The 17,434-nt window shown below is 46.2% G+C and overlaps 1 protein-coding gene across 4 annotated transcripts in view; it reads left to right on the forward strand.

Moving 5' to 3' along the window:
• PLEKHA5 (pleckstrin homology domain containing A5) overlaps nucleotides 1–17,434 on the forward strand; it is a 299,351-nt gene that overhangs the window by 194,991 nt on the left and 86,926 nt on the right. The gene's annotated exons all lie outside the window — the stretch shown is intronic.

A 17,434-nucleotide genomic window follows, 5' to 3' on the forward strand; every position in this document is an offset into this window, starting at 1 on the left:
TTCTTCTAGTTAGCGTTATAAATCATATTTCTTAAGTCAGACATAAACATTTTGGTGGACAGTATAAAGATTTCCCTTGCAACAGCAGCAGATGAATCCAGAGACCAATGGGATAGCTCACATCTACCAGCAGGCGGAGATAGAGAAACTGATTAACAGGTGGTCCTATTGGCTGGCACTCCTCCTGTTTATTCAGTATTCTCTATCTCCCAGCAGGTGAAAGTCGCTATTCAACTAGCTCCTGGATTCTGGCTGTGACTGGAAAATTATTTTCTCCTGTTGAGGTTTCTCTTCAGTGAGACTGCCATTCTGTTTCTCCTGTTGAGGTTTCTCTTCAGTGAGTTGTCAGTACTATTTCTCCTGTTGAGATCTTCTCTTCAGTGAGACAGGGGTGTCCGGCTGAACGGTGCCGGCTTTAGAGGTTACACTTGGGCCCCCCCTTGTCCCTGCCTCACCCTCCCTCCAATGAAAGAGGGTCTGCCCTGGTCCCTATTTTTTCTTCTTTCCCATTAAAAAAAAAATAAAAGGGACTACACAGCTGAATTTTTGCCCTGCTCGTGCTGAGCAGCCGGTGTTTCCCGGCGTCTACCGGCACTATTCAGTAGGTTGTGAGTATGTGTTTTATTCTACTTGTCTTTGAACTTTGTGGTTGTGTGAGAGCTGTGGGTTCTTGCCTATGGCAGTTTTGTTTTGTGGTGGAATGTGTTTTTATATGAGGTTGCTTCGGTGAGGTGGCCTCTGTCTTCCCGCGCATAAATAAGGAGAGCTTCTTTTCTTGCCCTGGCGCTTGTGCTGTGGGGTTGGTAGTTTCTGGGACATTGTTTTCTCGATGCTGCCACGGCCCGTGGGGAAATGCAACTGAGTGGCTCTTGGTGTGGCCGCGAGGATGTGAGGACGGCTCCGGGTGTGTTATACAATATCTGAACTGGAGCTGGGTCTTTCTGGAGCGCGGGTAGTGCGAGCTTGTGCTCCCTTGCTGTTGGGAGCCGTGCGCCTTTTCCCCTTTCCTCCCCGAGGTGTGTTTTGCAATGTTTATTGCAATTTGTGTAGGATGCGGCTGCACTATTATATTTATGCCTGTATATATATATATATATATTTCGGCTATGGGCTCCGAGTCTGTTGTGAGCGGCAATGTTCTCGGAGCCGGCCTGTTTTGGCGCGAAACAGTCCGCGCTTGGGTCACCAGCACCGCGTCACTCGGGGAGTTATTCTAGGTGGCTGACTTTCTCAGCGCGGGCCTCGACTTCTGCTGTGCGGGGCGGTGTGCTTCTGTTTTGGCGATGAGCTCCCGGTCTGTTTTGTACAGCGCTGTTAGGGGAGCCAGCCGGTTTTGATTCTGGCGGGAAAGTGCCCGCGCTTGGGCCCCCAGCGCCGCGGGGTTCAGTGACTCATGTCCTGCAGCTGACTTATAAGCGTGTACCGCGGCTTCTTTTTGTTTCGGGGTTGGATCGTCAGCCCTATTGGAAACAGCTTTGCCCCGTATTGCAGTGCTCAAGTTTGCTGTGGTGTATATTCCACAGGCTTCTCTTGCCGAAGCAATAGAAAAAATAAATAAATAAATAAAATAAATAAATGCAGCTAGTTGTTCTTGGGGGCTGTCAATTTATATCCCTAGGCACTTACACATAAGGTTCTGCCCTGGGTTTGGCTGCCTACGCTTGGTTGTGCTACCTTATGGGTTGGCAGACTGCACGGTGGAGTAGGTGACAAGGGCGTGCCCGTGTTTCATTCGGGTGGTTCATTGCCTCACTCGGGGTTCTGATAACGTGCGGCGGTGTTGGAGGTTTCCTTAGGCCTTCTGCCTATGTGCTGCGTGCGTCTGGTTGTGCTCTAGCATGTTTCTTCATGGTAGTATGCAGGAATTCCGAGTTGGGGGTCTCTCTTGAGGCCTGATGGTTATTTTCTTCTTCCTGTGGGCCAGCTTGTCTCCAGGGTTGGCTGATTTTTCACGCTTATCACGTGGTGGTCGCCTTCATGGCGTGTGCTAGACGGCCTTCCGCTCTAGTAGAATGGTCTAAGTGGCTGCTGATCCCTAGGGGCGAGAACCTCTGCTTGCGAGTTCGTAGGGTAGCTTGCGCTGTATGCCCTTTGATTTCACCCCTTAAGCTCTCTTTTGGAGTGGAAACCTGGTCTGTTCCGGCCGGGTACAGCTCGTTTCTCTGGAGAGGCGTAGGCTGCTTCTGGATTACGCCTGGTGCGCCTTGTCTTTCCTTTGCATGCGTAAAGTTCAGGCAGGTTGCTGAGTGTCCTCATGCTCCCTTTCACATCGCAAGACGGTGTTCTTTTTCCAGGTTTGCTTTTTTCTCGTGAGGGAGTAGTCGCTTTACTGTCAGGTCAGGGAGCTGTGGACATTTTTCAGGATGCTTGCACCTTTGCATCCTCCTCAGGTTTCCAGTTCGTTCATGGAGTCTCTCTGGTTTGTGTTTCTCTTTGAAGTGTTGCTGATCCTCGGGACAGTTCTTGTAGTTCTTAGGGTACCACTTAATATTGGGTGGCCAAGACGGGGACATTGGGCAGGCTGGATTCCATTCTGCTGCATTAGTTTCTCAGGGTTACCCATTTCTGCAGTCAACCTGGGAGTATATTTACATTTTCTCTATGGACTCCGAATCGGCACTAGGTTTGCCTGCCTCTCTTGGAGCAACGCTTTCGGTTTTGGCACATTCCATTTCGCCTACCCAAGGGTTCATTTGCGCTACCAGGCGATTCATCTGATTTCTTCTTGACTGCCTGCTTGATTCGGACGACTTCCAGTCGGGTCTTTTGACTGACACGAAGTGGGTGATATCTTTTCCTCAGTTCTTTACATGCGCATCTTCAAATTTGCAGTACTCTCTTCTCCTGTACTATTTATAGGTATATCAGGTTGATGCTGTTATTCTTATAGGAGGGACATGTGTTTCTTTCCAGAGACTTGACCGTGGGGTCTCGATCTCAGATTGGCGTTCTTCGCTTACCATGGCTAAGAGTATGGGATTCTGTACAGGTTCTAGAATCCATATTGCTGACTCCTCTGGGAACCTCGGCTTGCTTTCCCCTTCTAACGCTACAGCAGCCGCTTTTGTTCCGGTGGTTCCCGGTATCTCTTGGGCTCCTATTAGTTGCTATGCTTCTCCTGCATAGCTCTGTATGATTTGGTTGCTCAGCGAGATTCTCTTTCCAAGGCATGCCTCGGTCTTTGCTGGACTAGCTCATGACCACCGACCATTCCGGACTGTCAAGTTGGGGGGCTCGGTGGCTTCCATCCTCAGCTCCAGGAGTCTGGTCTTCAGAGGCGCCTAAGTACTGGTTCATTCTTCTACTCTTGAGCATGGTCAGGCTACCTTTCTGGAGCGTCAGACCATTCTTCCGGAATGCCGCTGAGGGCCCTTTCAGTCAGTATTATGATGGGGGTATTTCTCTACAGCTTGGGCAGTAGGTGATGTACTCAGTTGCCAGGTACAGTGGTTGTTCTACTTCAATGGGTGGACCCTCATCTTTCTATTCTGTTGGCAGATCAATTTACGGGTCAGGAAAAGAGTTTGGATAGTCTTTCTCTCTGAGAAATCTGAGCATGGCCCATTTATTGGATGTTACAGTATACAGCACGGTGTACGCTCTAGAAGTGTAGACGTTAGTAATAGTGAAATCTTCTACATCCTGGATATTGGGAATTTTGGCTCAGGCGTTCCAGCTTTTTTTGTGGACGTGAGATCTCCTGGAACTTGACCTCATGGCCTCGTCTCACAATTCCATGCTTCCTAGCTTCTTCGGCGGGCACAGGAAGTGGGAGTTAGAGGGGGTAACAGTGTGACTTCTTTCTCACCTCTGGTTTCTCTTTTTCAGTGTTTTCCCCTGGCTGATGATGGCTTGGATTTGCCATCTCAAGCTCGCTTTCCGGGCACAGTATTTGTAGAATCTCTGGCTTGGCTGCGCCGTCCTTGCTATGTGGATCTGATGAGCCTTTCGACAGCCGGACTAAGAAGTTTCCTAGTATACCGGATTTGCTCACCTTGGGTACGATCAACATGGATATTCATACTACTTTGGTATTACGACCTAGCTTTTGAGCAGTCTTGACTGAAGTGTAAGGGTTATGTGAAGCAGGTTGTTTCTTCTCTTATCCAGGCGCTACAGACGTCTTCTCCTGTGGCTTCTGATTCCTTTTGGAGGTTTTTTCCTTTCTTGGATACTTCTCAACATTTGCACCCTTCCTGAGTTCCTTTTTGGCACAGGTGTATTGCCGATGGCTTAGCGTTCAATTCCCTTCAACTTCAAGTGCCATTCATAGCTTGTTACAAGGGCTAGGTATATTGCTCTTCGATTGCTTCTCAGCTTCATGTAGTTCAGTTCCTAAACGGAGTAAGGTATATTTGAACTAGAGAGCTGCACGGGGACGACGGGAATCCCACGGGACCCGCGGGTTCCCCCTTCGGGTCACGGGGATCCCATGGGGACGCCCCTAGGGTCGCGGGGATCCCGTGGGGACGCCCCCTAGGGTCGCGGGGATCCCATGGGGATGCCTCTGAGGGTCGCGGGGCTGGATGTACTCAGTCGCCCGGCTCTTCTTCTCCCTACCTTCTCTGCTTGCAGCACAGAGCCGAACGGAAGTCTTCCCGACGTCAGCGCTGACGTCGGAGGGGAGGGAGGGCTTAAACAAAGCCCTCCCTCCGACGTCAGCGCTGACGTCGGGAAGACTTCTGTTTGGCTCTGTGCTGCAAGCAGGGCAGGTAAGGAGAAGGAGAGTAGCCTCGCGGTTCGAGTGGCTACCAAGGGAGGGGGGCGGTCCGCCCCGCCCCGGTTGCAGCACAGCCGGCCAGGTCCCCTTACTTTTCTGGCACTTCCCCGACCGACCGATAACAGCCCGGGTCCGACAATCCTCCCTGCCCTGTAGCCGCGAATCTAAATTACCTTCTTACAGCAGCTGTAAGAAGGTAATTTAGATTAGCGGTTAAGGGCAGGGAGGTTTGTCGGACCGGGGCTGTTGTCGGTCAGTCGGGGAAGTGCCACAAAAGTAAGGGGACCTGGCCGGCTGTGCTGCACCCGGGGCGGTAGAGAAGGAGGGGGGGGGGAGAAGGACGCTGAAAGGCCATGGTGAAGACAGGAGGGGGGGAAGGACTCTGAAAGCACTTGAAGACAGAGGAGGGAGAAGGACGCTGAAAGCACATGGGGGAATACAAAGGGGTGGAGAAGGACGCTGAAAGGCCATGGGAAGGGCGGGAGGGGAGAAGGACTCTGAAAGCACTTGTGGAAGACAAAGGGGTGGAGAAGGACGCTGAAAGGCCATGGGGAAGACAGAGAGGGAGAAGGACGCTGAAAGGACATGGGGAAGATGGGGGGGAGAAGGACATTGAAAGGAAATGAGGAAGAGAGAGTAGGGAGAAGACGCTGGCAGGGAAGAAGACAGATGCCAGACTATGGGGGGAGCGGAGAGAAGAAGATGGATGCCAGACCAATTTGGAAGGGGGAAGAAAGGGAGAGGCACAGTAACAGAGCAAATGGAAGATGCAGAAGGAAGAGAGACAGTGGATGGAAGGAATTGAATGAGAACATGAGGAAAGCAGAAACCAGGCAACAAAGGTAGGAAAAGAATTCTATTTCTTTTTTTTTTTTTTTGCTTCAGGATAAAGTAGTATATTAGTTGTGTTGATAAAAATTTATAAACATTAGAGGCTCTGGTAGAAACCCGTTTACAAAGTATGTATTCTTCCCAATTAATATTTTCAAATTAATAAAGTCTTTTTGCTTATTTGTAAATGGGTTTCTACCAGAGCCTTTAATTCAGTAGCATAATTAAATGAAATAACTATTTCTGAAGTTTATAGGGACGGGCGGGGATGGAGGGGATTCCTCGCGGGGACGGGTGGGGACGGAGGGGATTCCTCACGGGGACGGGTGGGGACGGAGGGATTCCTCATGGGGACGGGTGGGATTCCTCGCGGGGACGGGTGGGACTTTGGCGGGGACGGGTGGGATTTCTGTCCCTGCGCAACTCTCTAATTTGAACACCTCTTAGAAGCCCTGTCCGGAGTACAATCTTTAGGTACTTCTTCGCAGTTTACTGAAGACTTCATTTCCTCCTTGTGCTGTTGAACACGGGGTTTCTTGTGGCCAGGGCTTCGGCTCTGCAGTTTTCCAAGTTGCAGGCCTTGTTCAGCGGGGATTCCTATTTCTGATTTCCAAAATCTGGGGTATCAGTTCGGACGGTACCACGATTCTTTCTAAGGATGTGTCCTCCTTTCTTTTATGACACGCTCCCTTTTTCCTTCCTTCTTCCTGGGGGGAGAAATGGGGAGACATGCTTTTATTCACTGCATTTTTTGAAAGTGCGTAGCGTTCTCCGCGAGCTAGGTTTCTAATGACTTTTCGTTGTTTAGATCACCTTTTTGTAGTCTTCAAGGGACGCCTCAAACATATGGCGGCGTCCAAAGCCTCCATGGCTCGATGGGTCCAGGAGGAAATTCTTTACGCTTGCTTGATGGCACGGAAGCGATTGGCGAAAGTACTTCTTGACCATTCAATCAGAGTGATGGCTACTTCTTGGACTCGGTCCAGAGGTTTTTTCCTTGGAGGAGTTTGTCTCGTGGCTACTTTGTCTTCCGAGAGTGCTTTCTCTCAGCATTACTGGTTGGATGTGGGGGCGCATGCGGTCAATGCATTTAGTGCGTCGGTTGTTGCAGAGGCAGCGTTTGCTTCCCACCCAGATTGAGGATTGCTTTGCTACATCCCATTGGTCTCTGGATTCATCTGCTGCTGTTGCTAGGGAAGGAAAAATTATGTTCTTACCTGTTAATTTTCTTTCCCTTAGACGCAGCAGATGAATCCAGAGCCCCACCCCTTTTTTGGTTGTTATCTCTCGGTTTTCTCTTTTGCAACTTTCACAGTTTGTTATTCTAGCGGGTTGTTTTCCGTATTTTTGTATTTTGAGATTTATTATGGGAAAGAAGTTTTTTGCATGCTATGCCTCTTGATGGTTATGGATACTTGGGCAAGGAGCTATACTGAATAAACAGGAGGAGTGCCAGCCAATAGGACCACCTGTTAATCAGTTTCTCTATCTCCGCCTGCTGGTAGATGTGAGCTATCCCATGGGTCTCTGGATTCATCTGCTGCGTCTAAGGGAAAGAAAATTAACAGGTAAGAACATAATTTTTCCATGAAATGGATGTGGGACTTGGGACTATGACCATCTAGAAGTTTAACCAAACGAAAAAAAGCGCCAAGGACCTCACTGAATGAGACAATGACGGACTGTGTTTCGGCAAACTGCCGACATCAGGGGTTCATATGTAGTCAATCAATATTCAAAAGAACCCCAAAATTGCAGTTTCCAATTGTATTCACTTGATTATGAAGGACCATTCCTGGCCATCACGAGTCAGAAAAACCTCGTCAGTGCTGTAGAGCAATGGTTCCCGACCCTGTCCTGGAGGACTACCAGCCAATCAGGTTTTCAGGATAGCCCTAATGAATATGCATGGAGCAGATTTGCATGCCTGTCACCTCCATTATATACAAATCTCTCTCATGCATATCCATTAGGACTAGCCTGAAAACCCAGGACAGAGTTGGGAACCACTGTTGGAGATGATTTGGCAGCTTGAGTGGTAAATACTTGGAACGGGTTAGCAGAAATCGGTGGAAATCGAGATATAACGTGACAGTATTGCAGTATGTGGAGGATACCTCTAATGTGTTAACAGTACAGGGATGAAAAGGTGTCATGACATGTCTGTGGTGAGGCAGAGGCAAGCAAACATTAGGGGCCAGTAGAAAATCCAAAAAGTAAACAATAACTAAAGCTGCTGTAATGAACAACTAACGTAGAAACATGACGGCAGATAAAGGCCAAATGGCCCTTCCGCAGTAACCATTATCTCGTTCTCTCTCCGAGAGATCCCACGTGCCTATCCCAGGCTTTCTTGAGTTCAGACTCAGTTTCTGTCTCCACCGCCTCTTCCGGGAGACTGTTCCACGCATCCACCACCCTTTGTGTAGAAAAGTATTTCCTTAGATTATTCCAGAGCCTGTCACCTCTTAACTTCATCCTAATCTTCCATTTGTGAGTCGCACAAACCTATACAAGCTCCAAGGCGACAGATCAAAGAGGAAGTGGGAAAGTAGTAGGGGACGGGGGCATGGAGAAGCAAGGGGAGGGGCCTAGAAGTAGGGGAGGGGCCTAGAAGTAGGGGGAGCTATACAGAGGCTGAAACAGTTAATTGTCAAAGAGGTGGGTCTTCAGGTTTTTCCTGAATGCGGTGTAGTTTGTCTCTTTTCTGATTGTTTCTGGGAGGTCATTCCAGGTTTTTACACCTAGATGTTAGCATAGAGTAGAAAATTCGGTTGTAGTGGAGGCATTTTGTGGATTGCAGGTTTAGTTGGATTCTGTTAAGGATTCTTCTTGATGTCAACCAAACAGTTAGAGAATAGTTGGATGAGTGGGGCTGCTGAGTTTCCGTACAGAATCTGGTGTAGGATACATGAGGTTTTGAAAATTATTCGGGATGATATTGGGAGCCAGTGTAGTTGCCTTCTCATTCCAGAGCTTCCTTTCAAATGAAAGAGACTCGACTCATGCACATTTTCATTGCGTAGGTATTTAAACGACTCTATCATATCTCCCCTCTCCTGCCTTTCCTCCAAAGTACACAGATTGAGATCTTTTAAATCTGTCCCCACACATCTTATGGCGAAGACCTTGCACCATTTTAGTAGCCTTCCTCTGGACCAACTCCATCCTCTTTTTGAAGGTGCGGCTCCAGAATTGTATACAATATTCTAAATGAGGTCTCACCAAAGTCTTATACGGTAAATAGTGGGGTTCCCCGAGGTCTGTGCTGGGACCACTACTTTTTAACATATTTTTCAGTGATCTAGAGATGGGAATAACTAGTGAGATAATTAAATTTGCTAATGACACAAAGTTGTTCGAAGTTGTTAAATTGCAAGAGGACCTTGCGAGACTGGACATCAGCATCTCAGATGACGAGCACGTGCAAAGTGCTGTATATGGGAAAGAGGAACCCAAACTACTGGTGCCTGATGCAGATCCAGATTAGAAGTCACCACTCAGAAAAAAGGACCTAGGTGTCATCATTGAGGATACGATGAAACACTCACGCAGCAAAAGTTAATGCCTAACATTCTATTTGTTTTCTTATCAGGAAAGGAATGGAGAACGAAGATGAGAATGTTATAATGCCGTTGTATTGCTCCATGGTGTCCCTGCACCTCAAATACTGTGTGCAATTTTGGTCACCATATCTCAAAAAAGATATAGCAGAATTAGAAAAGGTACAGAGAAGGGTGACAAAAATGATAGAAGGAATGGATCGACTTCCCGATGAGGAAAGGCTAAAGCGGCTTCAACTTGAAGAAGAGTTGACGCAGAAGAGATATGATAGAGGTCTATAAAATACTGAGTGGACTGGAAAGGGTAGATGTGAAACAGCTGTTCACTCTTTCTAAAAATACTACTAAATGGTAGATTTAAAATAAACTGGCACAAAAATATTTCTTCACCTCAACGTGTAATTAAACTCTGGAATTTGTTGCCAGAGAATGTAGTAAAAGCAGTTAGCTTAGCAGGGTTTAAAAACAGTTTGGATAACTTCCTAAAAGAAAAGTCCATAGGCCATTATTGAGATGATTTGGGGAAATCCCCTGCTTGTTTCTAGGATAACTAACATAACATCCGTTTTACTCTTTGGAATCTTGCCAGGTACTTGTGACCTCGGTTGACCACTGGGCTTGATGGGCCTACGGTCTGTCCCAGTATGGCAGCTCTTATGTTCTTGTTACAGCTGGAGCTGAATGCTTCTTTTAGGACTATTTTATGCACCAGATGTACTATGAGTTATTTTTTAAGTTCTGTGGTGTCCTTCTGATAAAGGCTTCAGATGAGATCATAGAAGCTGCATTAATAATAGAGGACACAGAATATAATTCAGAGGATTTAGGTTTCTCTTCTGCTGAAATATAAGAGAACCAAGACATCTCTTATGACAGAACATGAACTAAAACCTAATGTAACATTTGGAAACGGATTTTCGATGCTGTGCCTCTGAGCCCGACACGGCCTGGACCCAAGGAAGGAGCCAAGCCAAGGTTTCTGTCCTCTTTTTAAATTTTTTTCAACAAATCTGGTAACCCTAATTGTGACTTCCACTCGCTAGCATCTCTGCCCTGCTGTTTTGTTTTCTCTGGGATGCCAGTATGTTCCTAAATTGACAGGTTAATTGGAAGACCCATTTGCATTTTCTGGTGGGGACCCTCTTTCGGGTCTAGGATGATTAATTGCAGCTGTTTCATCGTGGCCAATTCAGTGCGATGAACTGGCCCCAAAGAATCACCCAATTTCAGCATTTGGGAAGGGGGCAATGCCCCCCCACCTTCCCAAAATTATATCTCCCTGTTCATGATTCAGCACGTCTGCAGTGGCCGATAGGGAGCCCAGGCCCTGGCGGAAGAAGTTTCCGCCAGAGCTGCTGTGTCGCCATGCCCGCCCTCTGCTGCCAGAGCTGCTATGTCACGCCCTTCAAGCCTGGCCCCTTGGGGAATAAGCAGCCACCGGAGCTGGTGCCATGAAGTCCAGCTTCCCCATCGCAGCCACTCTGAAACATCCTGCAATTAAACGGTTGCGTTGAATCGTCATATTCATAGAAACATAGAAAGATGACGGCAGATAAGGGCTATAGCCCATCAAGTCTGCCCACTCTATTGACCCACCCCTTTAAGTCCACTGACCCCCTTAAACGAATGCAAGGAAGTTTTTGTTCACTCAGAGGGTGGTGGACACCTGGAACACGCTTCCAAAGGAGGTAATAGGACAGAGTACAATACTGGGTTTCAAAAAGGGACTGGATGACTTCCTGGAAGCGAAGGGGATTGCAGGGTATAGATAGAAGGTTACTCTACAGGACATAAGCGAAAAGCGTATGAGAGTTTTAGGGTAGGAGCACTATCAGGTCCTGGACCTGAGGGGCCGCCGCGTGAGCGGACTGCCGTGCACGATGGACCTCCAGTCTGACCCGACAGAGGCAAGTCTTATGTTCTTATCACTCTACTGACCCACTCCTTCAAGTCTATACCCCTAGCGACCCTATTCCTTGACTTGACCCTTGTAGGGAACCCACATAGGTATCCCATTTATTCTTAAAGTCTGGGATGCTGCTGGCCTCGATTACCTGCACTGGAAGCTTGTTCCAATGCTCAATCACTCTTTCCGTGAAGAAGTACTTCCTGGCGTCTCCACGAAACTTCCCTCCCCTGAGTTTGAGCGGATGTCCCCTTGTGGTCGAGGGTCCTTTGAGAAGAAAGATATCATCTTCCACCTCGACACGTCCCGTGATGTACTTAAATGTCTCAATCATGTCTCCCCTTTCCCTACGCTCTTCGAGAGTGTAGAGCTGCAGTTTGTTCAGTCTTTCTTCGTACGTGAGCCTGCTTCCAATGTTGGTTGCTCTGCTGTACCTGAGTGTTGCTTCATTGATAAAATGTGAGATTTTGAGAGACTGATATTCAAATCTGTCTCCGTAAATTGCCTGGTAGCCTTGACTAAATCAAGTAGTGCATTTTGACAGCCTCAGTCTTACTGAGTCTGCTTGTTAATAACAGCTTTTCTGTGTGAAAGACAAGCAACTACTCTCGGTTGATTTCAAATTAGATGAGAACATCCCCCACCTTTCTTACCTTCCAGGAAGTATTACCCCCAGACACGCCTTTTCTGACCTTCCAGATCAGGAAATATAGCCCCCACCACTACCTTTCTGAACCTCGAGGCTTAGGGTTACCAGATTTTCATAAATGAAAATCCAGACCCCCCTCAACCTGTTTGTGCGTCAGGATGGCATCTGCTGGTGTGACACGGTGACATCACGTACATGCATGTGATGTCACCGTGCTGCATCCATGCATGCACCGATGCCATCCCCACGTCACTCGTTGCTAGAGGCTTTTCAAAAGCCGGATCAAGTGCTGGGTTTTGAAAAGCCGCCTGGGGAAATCCTATCTAGACTAGTTCAAGTGGTAGAGCTTCTACACTCTGCTTCTGTGGGGGGGAAAATTGATTTCGAGCATTTGCAGATAGTGTGGGCTGTAGAGTTTTAAAGAAATCAAAGAAAGCCTCAGGATGGTGATGGGAATAAGTCCCAGCCAAGCAAGACTTCGCTTTTTTTCCACTTGTCATTCTGTTCACGGACATTGGTAATCAGAGAAACTGAAGGTCGAGGGCTCTTCCTGGTATTCTCGTGCTCTCAGCATCATCAACCGAAATTTTAATCATTGCTTCAGGGACCAGCTCACTTGACAGCTAAGTAGCATCTTTTATGCTCTGTAATAAGGAATTGCGCCATTGTGATGGATAATTAGGATTGTAAAACTTGAACTACAAATCCCTTCAATAAAGCTAGATTCATTGTTTTTAATTGGAAGCAGATTTACGACCCAGGGATATATATATATATTTTTTAATCAATGCTTCTTAACAGTAGTTTTTGTATGTTACAGTCCGTTCTCATTATTCGCAGTAATACGGTTCCCAAAAATGTTTGCAAACCAGGAAATCGCAAATAAACTCTGAATCTAAGGGAGAATAGAGGTTAAGTTTTCCAGCATTAAATGTTGCATCTCAAAACAGCAGAAAGTGAAAATGAACCCTGTTGGGAAACTAGGGTTAAGTTCCTACATGTGACAGCACTTGGAGGACCTCTGGATGTTTTTTTTTTTTGTTTGTTTGTTTTTAGTTTCCATTTTTATTGAGTTTTATATTTTATAAATACATTCAATACAACATCAAACAATAGAAATAAGCAGGAACGGTCAGTTTATCGTGTTATTTCTTCACGAAGACCTATAAAAGCCAACCACCACCACCAAAGAACCCTCTCCCTTAACCTCCCCTAGATGCTTTTTAATTCACTATCTGGACGCTTGGGGACCATATCTGGAAGCAAACACCAGGTCACAAAGTGAAAGTGAAAGCAAAGAGCACAGTGGTGTGAAGGGAAATATTGGTTACAATGGATGAAATTGCGCATCAGGAATGTGCGAATAATGACAACGGACTATAACTGTTCCAAGATAAGGTGAAAGTTAATGCAAAGGAATAGGTTGAGCTGAGATGATACTGAGTCAACTTGATGTATGAATAAGTTATTTTGGAGCCTAAAAATAGATGGCCTGCTTTTGGATTGGAATCTCTCTGAGAAGTTTCCAAGTCTTTTGGTTTCATAAGTGTTTTTGGTGGGAGGTTACATGAGGCAGTCTGTGATCTTTATTATTCTGCGCTCCTTAACAGTCGAAGCTCACTGATTGATTGTTTCTTTATGTTTATGTCTGATCATTTAAATAATTGAGCTGTACGAAACAAAACTTTTACAAAAGCATAAAGCAATGAACAGTAGAGAGTGACGATTCTTAATTGGATTCCCTCCAGAGTTTTTGTACGAATATTGTTGGGAGAGATACAGTGCCAATTGTAATGTATTGTGTTATGTTTTTGTTTTTATTTGTTATTATAAACTGCTTTTAAACCTATGGGGCTCATAATCGAAACTTAAATACGTCTAAAAACCCGCCAAAGTCGGCACTTGGACAATTTAAAAGGCAGGTCGTCCAAGTGTCGGTAATCAAAATGGCTTTTTGGACGTATCCAGGGACATTTTAGACATTTGAATGCCGCTGTGTGCCCAGAGCTGAAAGGGGCCTTTTTGGAGGAGTGGTTAGGGCGAGACATGGGCGGGATGTGGGCCGATCTAGACTTACTCATCTTGCAGGATAATCGAATGTTTGACAGGACTGCCTAGATGAAAAGTATAAGTTGTGAGTTAGACGATGTAAAGACATGTATCAGTGCCCAAAAGGTATCCAAAGTGACTAGATAACCACTGCAGAGACAAAGTAAAGATCCCCACACACTCCCCCTGTGTTCACTGATCCTATCGCACCCTTACAAAGTTCAGAATAAAAATGTACATACCTGCCTCCAGAACATCAGCACCTGGCATAGGAAAGCTTAGTACAGCTGCACAGAGGTGGCTTAAGTAGTGGAGGGGGGAGGGGGGCTAGTGAACTATAGAGTGGAGGATCCAGGCCCATAAGCCACTATAGAAACATAAAAACATGACGGCAGATAAAGGCCAAATGGCTCATCCAGTCTGCCCATCCGCAGTAACCTTATCTCTTCCTCTCCCTGAGAGATCCCACATGCCTATCCCAGGCCCTCTTGAATTCAGACACAGTCTCTGTCTCCACCACCTCTTCCAGGAGACTGTTCCACTCATCTACTACCCTTTCCGTAAAAAAGTATTTCCTTAGATTACTCCTTTCACCTCTTATCTTCATCCTATGCTTTTCAAATTAAAGAGACTCGACTCATGCGCATTTACATTACGTAGGTATTTAAACGTCTCTATCATATCTCTCCTCTCCCACCTTTCCTTTAAGTCTGTCCCCATACGCCTTATCACGAAGACCACATACCATTTTAGCAGCCTTCCTCTGGACCAACTCCATCGTTTTTATATCTTTTTGAAGATGTGGCCTCCAGAATTGTACACAATATTCTAAATGAGGTCTCACCAAAGTCTTATACAGGGGCATCAATACCTCTTTTTTCCTACCAGCCATACCTCTCCCTATGCAACCTTGCATCCTTCTAGCTTTCGCTGTCACCTTTTCAACCTGCTTGGCCACCTTAAGATCATCACATACAATCACACCCAAGTCCCGCTCTTCTGTCGTGCACATAAGTTCTTCACCCCCTAAACTGTACCGTTCCCTTGGGTTTTTGCATCCTAAATGCAAGACCTTGCATTTCTTAGCATTAAATCCTAGCTGTCAGGTCTTTCTTCATATTATTCACACCATCTGGCATGTCTACTGTATTGCAGATTTTGGTATCATCTGCAAAGATGCAAATCTTACCTGAGAACCCTTCAGCAATATCATGGTGGAACATGTGAGCCCCCCAACCCTACTCTACTGCCTTATAGGTGCCACCTGAAGGGTTACTGGGGTTGTAAGGTGGATATATGGTTTGGGGGGGGGGAGTTGTGGTGAAGTGTTTATGTAGCATTCTTTTTGTGAAGTTCACTGCAGTGCCAAATAAGGGCATCCACTTTTCCACCCCCTTTTTGGGAGTGAAAAAAGTGCGTCTTATGGAGTGAAAAATACGGTAGTTCTATTTTTATATACAGTATTCTATCAGCCTTACATTACTGAATGCTGCAGGTCATCTTGTGACATGGCCTAGCCAGAAGGTCAGCAAAGGTCTCTGGAATGTTAATACAGATAGACCCTAAAAGCCCCTGTCCAGAATCCACATACCTTAAGCCTGGACTGCAAAAGATATCCGACAGACTGATTCCATTGGCCATTCCTATAAGTGTCCCCACCTTCCTTATCAATTAAGGGCCATTGTACTACGGCAGAAGAAGATGCTGGAAAATATGTACTCAACAACGATAGATGTTATTTTTTAGAACACGTCTCACTTATCAATATCCTCTCTCTGGGCTCTTGACTCTCGCTGACTCCTTTCTCTCCCTCTTCTCCCCCACCCCGCAACCAGACACACGCAGGTAAACCACAGTCTGGGAAAGGCATATGTTTACCTCCGCACACACTGAAGCAGTCCTTTTTGTATATTAGTAACAAGCTTATGTGTGGTGTATCTTTCTTCTAAGCACTGCACCTCTGTAATAAGTCTGTTCCTATAAAATATACTTTTTATGTAACCACTCTTGGCTGCTATTGTCATTAATGTCTTGAGGCCTAAATCCAAGTCTCAGCACCCCCACAAAAGACTGGCCAAAAACGCACATTTTTACACCCAAAAGATTACAGGAAGCAGTAATGAGCTATTGGTTTTACAGGTATGCCAGTGACATTCAGATGCAAATCTGCTTGGGTCATTGACCACTACATCTTCAGAGGGGTCTGCATTTGGTTGAGGACTTCCTTGAAGCCTGAACGTTGGTGGGTTGGATGGGAATCAGTCTTTGCTCACTCTTGCTTAGTAAAATGGATTCATGTCTCATCAGTAGCGAGTGTCTCCTAACTTAATGCCTCTAATTTTTGCAAGCATTGGTTTTAAAGGGTTTTGATGATTGTGAATTGCCTTGGCCTGAGTTCCAGTCAGAGTAGGTGAGTAGAGGGTGACGTTCCCTTATATTCAAGTCATTTCACAAAGAGGAACTTGGGTGTAAGAGTCGTATACCTGTGTCCAAATGGGAATAAAGCTAGCAAGATGGCCTCTCTTTTCTCTGGCTGATCCCATTGCTCTGGAACTCCCTGAAGGAGTTACGTTTGGAACTGAACTAAGTTCAAATGAAGCAGCTGAAACACCCGGTTCTCTTGTTTTAGGTGAGTTTGTGCCGGGTGGGGCATGGTAAAGAGCAGCTTTTTTAATGCCTGGTGGTTCTCCCATTGTGTTCTATAAGTGAGCACCTTCTATTGGGAGCCTAATCAATAACAGCGTCCGGGCCCAAGTCCCTTTATAGAATCCTAGCGTAACCCAGTATCAGTGGCTGTACATCTGGTGTAAGTGTGAGCATCTAAATGGTAAGCGTGTGCGTAACTTACTCTTTTTTGTAAGTGGCAGCCCTCCATTGCTCTGTGCGTGACAACAACCCCTTCGCAGTCACAAGTGCCCTTAGAAATAGAGCCGTCGATTTGCCGTCACCTACGTGTGCGAGGGCTGGTTTTTCTGTACCCTGTTATAGAATTACCCCTTATGTACTTAGTCTAGATTAGAGAATGACAGGGGGACAAATTTGCCCCCGTCCCTGCGAGTTTTGTTGCTGTCCCTGAACCTGCCCCATTCCTGTAAGCTCTGCCTTAACCGCACAAGCCTCAAACGCTTAATGATTTTAAAGTGTTTGAGGCTTGTGCAGATGAGGATGGAGCTTGCAGGAATGGGGTAGGGAAAGGGAAAAATTTGTCCCTGTGTCATTCTCAAGTCTAGATTGCAGAGAGCTTAGCATATTACCTCCAGAAAAGGAAATCTAAGAGAAACAAGTTGCTCCTACTGCCAAAATCTTAGGCTTAAGCTTAGGAATTGCTTCCGGCAAAGCTGTGTTTGGCTGGATACATCAGAAAATACGTTAATTGGGTGACCACATAACGGAATAGCTTCAAAATCAGATTCTTCTCAGTTTCAGTATGAAAGGTAACTAATAACGTAGCGCGTTTATCAATAATACCCTGAGACGCATCTAAGCTGTCTGGTGAAACTACTTGATCCAACCCTCCCACTTAGAAGCAGCTCCTGTGTGGATTTGCTGGGATCGGCGGAGGTGTTGGGTCTTGCTGTATTGGAGAGGGAGTTCGTCGTTCCCAAAAGAGATTCTGATTGTAGGTATTTGGCCACTTGTGTTAGGGACCCACCGAAATCCCATTTTACTTGGGTTTGGGCAAGGTTTGAATTGATGTTAGATTGGTGGTCAGTTTA

The sequence above is a fragment of the Geotrypetes seraphini genome, chromosome 7 (assembly GCF_902459505.1).
Source record: "Geotrypetes seraphini chromosome 7, aGeoSer1.1, whole genome shotgun sequence".
In the NCBI taxonomy this organism is placed as follows: domain Eukaryota; kingdom Metazoa; phylum Chordata; class Amphibia; order Gymnophiona; family Dermophiidae; genus Geotrypetes; species Geotrypetes seraphini.